Here is a 4,185-nt window from a genome sequence, read left to right as displayed (position 1 = left end):
GAGGAGTGGCTGACACACCAGAAGGCTGTGCTGCCATTCAGCGAGGCCTGGACAGGCTGGAGAGTTGGGCAGGGAGAAACTTGATGAAATTCAACAAGGGCAAGTGTAGAGTCTTGCATCTGGGGAAGAACAACCCCATGTACCAGTACAGGTTGGGGGCTGACCTGCTGGAGAGCAGTATAGGAGAAAGGGACCTGGGGATCCTGGTGGACAGGAAGATGACCATGAGCCAGCAATGTGCCCTTGTGGCCAAGAAAGCCAATGGCATCCTGGGGTGCATTAGAAAGGGTGTGGTTAGTAGGTCAAGAGAGGTTCTTCTCCCCCTCTATTCTGCCTTGGTGAGGCTGCATCTGGAATATTGTGTCCAGTTCTGGGCCCCTCAGTTCAAGAAGGACAGGGAACTGCTTGAAAGAGTCCAGTGCAGAGCCACAAAGATGATTAAGGGAGTGGAACATCTCCCTTATGAGGAAAGGCTGAGACCCAGCTTGAGTCTCTTGAGCTTGGAGAAGAGAAGACTGAGGGGTGACCTTGTCAGTGTTTACAAATATGTAAAGGGTGAGTGTCAGGACGATGGAGCCAAGCTTTTTTCAGTGATGTCCAGTGATAGGACAAGGGGCAATGGGTGCAAACTGGAGCATAGGAGGTTCCATGTATATATCAAAAAAAACTTCTTTACTGTGAGAGTGACAGAGCACTGGAACAGGCTGCCCAGAGAGGTTGTGGAGTCTCCTTCACTGAAGACATTCAAAACCCGCCTGGACAAGTTCCTGTGTGAGGTACTCTAGGTGATCCTGCTCTGGCAGAGGGGTTGGACTAGATGATCTTTCGAGGTCCCTTCCAACCCCTAGGATTCTGTGATTCTGTGATAACTTGAGGATAAAACACAAGTGTTCCAGACAGTAGTACTAGGGCCAAGAAAGGAGCTTCCATCAGCTGATTTATTGCTCATTTTTAAACTAATACTTATCCTACTGTATACCACAACAGACTTAGACTTCATTATTTCATAATTAGAGCCTACAAGAAAAATATAGCTAGTGTTGCATAACAACTAGCTTGCTTGCAAGTAGGCTCTATGAGAACTAGTTATGCCAACTAATTTACTTGGGTTAGTCAAACTATTATTCTAAGACACATTCCAAACCCTGTGTGCGATCAGGGCAATGCAGTAGAGGGCCAAGTAAACAAAAGATCTGGCTCAAGGAGCATACAAACAATAGACTCCTCTAAAAACATGTGAAGAAAACATTTATACTGACATTTGAGGTACAGACTTTCCCTTGAAATAGCTCAGTTACAGAGACATGTTTATGGACAGAGCTGCTAGAAGCGGCAGAAGCAGCAAGTTGGAAAAGTTTGGTAGAAATTTTGGATTGCAGAGGCTCTGACACTAGACTTGTTCTGTGAATAGCTGTCATATCCCACCAGGTGGGCAATTCGAGGCAATTCGGACTGGACCCCCTTGCTTTCTAAGCTCCATCTCAGAGAGAAGCCTAGATGCGGCTAGGTCCAATCCTCCTTTCTTAGTTAATCTCTTTTAAAAACCCAGTCGGCAAGATGAACCTCTGGAATTCTCTGCATGGTACTCTAAGAGTAAGACCATTACCCAGGAGGCTTATGCAAAACACAACTTTACTTAAAAATAAGATTATAGAACTTGTCAAAAATGCACCACACTATACTCTCAAAGCAAGGGATTACAACTAGCAGAACTTAGCAAAATTGTCCAATTAACAGGTTACAAAAAACTTAGCAAAGTTAGAAATTACATTACCCTTATGTGCCAAGAATAAGGTTAGAAACAGAGAGAGAAAGAGAGAGATATGAAGGGGGATAGAAAAGATATCACCACCCTTGGATCCAGTGATGATCTTGGCATTAAGTAGTGGTCCTTGGATGGCAGGCATGCACCAAGCATCCCAAGTCTGCATATTTTATGCTACCTGGCCCCACCTTTTCAGGGGGGGCTTGGCATATCTTGCACAGACTCAGTATTGAATTTTAGAGTGTTCTGGAAATGAGTCAGTGGAACATGGAGTCCAGGTGGTCACTTGGCCCCCCCAACTGGGTTGACCAAGTAAGGACCCTTATTTCTGCGCGTGCGCCCTGTTCAGTGGTCTTACCCAGGACTTCCACAAAAAGGCACTCTGCCTCCACAAGGCCCTACTTGCTGGCCACTGCTCCTTATTAAATAAGGACAGTGTCCTGCTTATCAGGGTGGTTACCAAAGGAAGGGCTCTTCTTGTGAGAACAGGGTCCAGGTGGCTTATCAAATGAAGACCCCAACTGAGCACAATGTCCAGTTTGTCAGGGTGGCTGTTTTTTCAAGGCAATTATTAATTTCAGGACTCTACAATAACATTTGGACCTAAGGGGGAGAAGGATCCTGAGGCATGAGTTAGCAGGGCTCATTGAAAGGGCTTTAAACTAGGTTTGAAGGGGGATGGGGATGAAACCAAGCTCACCAGAGATGAGCCTAAGGAAGGCCGTCAGTCTGCCATCCCACTCAAGGTGGGAAATGGGGATAAATGCAGCAACAAAAACATAGGGCTCACTAATAGGTTAGTAATCACACAAGTGGTTGGGGTATCTGTACTGCGGCTCAAGTGTACATATGCCAATGCCTGTAGCATGGGAAATAAACAAAAGGAGTTAGAAGCTATTGTGCACCAGGGAGACCACAATATAATTGCCATAATGGAAATGTGATGGGAGGATTTGATGGTTGCAGTGCTGCAGTGGATGGCTACAGGCTCTTTAAAAGGGACAAGAAAAGCAAGAGGTGGTGGGGTGGCGTTATATGTTAAGGAGTGTTTTTGACTGCATAGAATTCAATGCTAGACACAGCAAGACAGAATGTATATGGGTAAGAATAAAAGGGAAGGCCAATGAGGCTGATATCCTAGTGGGAGTATGCTACAGGCCACCCGACCAGGATAAAGAGACTGACAAGACATTCTTTCAACAACTGGGAGATGTCTTGTGGAGGACTTCAACTTACCAGATGTCTGCTTACACAGCAGAAAGGGGGCAATCCAAGAGGTTTCTGGAATGTATGGAAGATAATTTCCTGCTACAGCTGGTAAGTGAACCTACCAGGGGTAGTGCCATGCTGGACCTAATGTTTACTGTTCTGGTTTGGTTTGGTTATTTTTTTGGTAGCAGGGGAAGGGCCCCAGGAGTGGCTCCGGTGAGAAGCTGAGAAGCTCCCCCTGCTCCAAAACCAGCCAAGGAGCCATTAGAGGGACAAGAGATGTGCTTCAGCTATTAACATATGAAAGAATTGATCTAACACCTGAACAGAGAAGAGCTTAAGGGAGAAGAGCTGTTCTGGGGAAGCAGAGAAGTGCAGGTGGTTGGGGAGAAAGAAGGGGAAGAAGGTGCCCTAGCAGAAGTTTCCCTGCAACCCATGGCAAGATGGCAGGCTGTCCCCCTGCACTCATGGAGGAACGTGGTAGAACATTCCCTGAAGGTGCCAGGAGGGGTGAACTTGGCCAGTGGACTCTGATTGTGCAGCTTTTGGAAGACCCTGGTGCGAGGGGAGTTGGCTCTTCCTGAAGGAGCCCATGACTCTGTGAGAAGCCCACACTGGAGCAGCTTGCTCTGGACCTCATGGGAAGGACTCATGAAGGAGAGGTTTGTGGAGGACTCTGGGCCATGGGAGGGACCCCGTGGGGAAGCAGGGAAGGACTGTAAGGAATCCTTCTTCCTGAGGAGGATGGCATGGCAAGAACCACCATCCTGTGAACTGACTCTAAACCCCATCCCCTGTCCCCCTGTGCCGCTGGGGGGAGGGAGAGAAACTGGGAACAAAGTAATTTGGGCCTGGGAAGAAGGGAGGGGTGGGGTAACAAATGTAAGCACTGCTCTTTGTGTTGTCTGTGTCCTGTGTGTGTTTGATTAGTGTGAAATTAAATTATTATTTTTTCCCCCGAGTTGAGTCTGTTTTACCCGGGACCTTAATCACTGAAGAACTCTCTTTGTCCTTTGTCTCAACCCAGGAACTTTGTCCTCCTCATCCCAGAGTGCGTGTTAGGGTGGAAGCTGAGTGAGCGGCCATGTGGCTGTTTCTTTGTTGTCGTATTGGGCCCAAACCACGACAGTATTGGCGAGCCAGGCAGGAGAGAGACAAAGCACGACATTTACGAACAGGGAAGGGCTGGTGGAAAAAGGAGTGGTTGGGGG

Source organism: Chaetura pelagica, unplaced genomic scaffold (genome assembly GCF_000747805.2).
Source record: "Chaetura pelagica isolate M959 unplaced genomic scaffold, ChaPel_1.0 scaffold380, whole genome shotgun sequence".
Taxonomy (NCBI): domain Eukaryota; kingdom Metazoa; phylum Chordata; class Aves; order Apodiformes; family Apodidae; genus Chaetura; species Chaetura pelagica.
Note: the sequence above shows the minus strand (reverse complement) of the source record.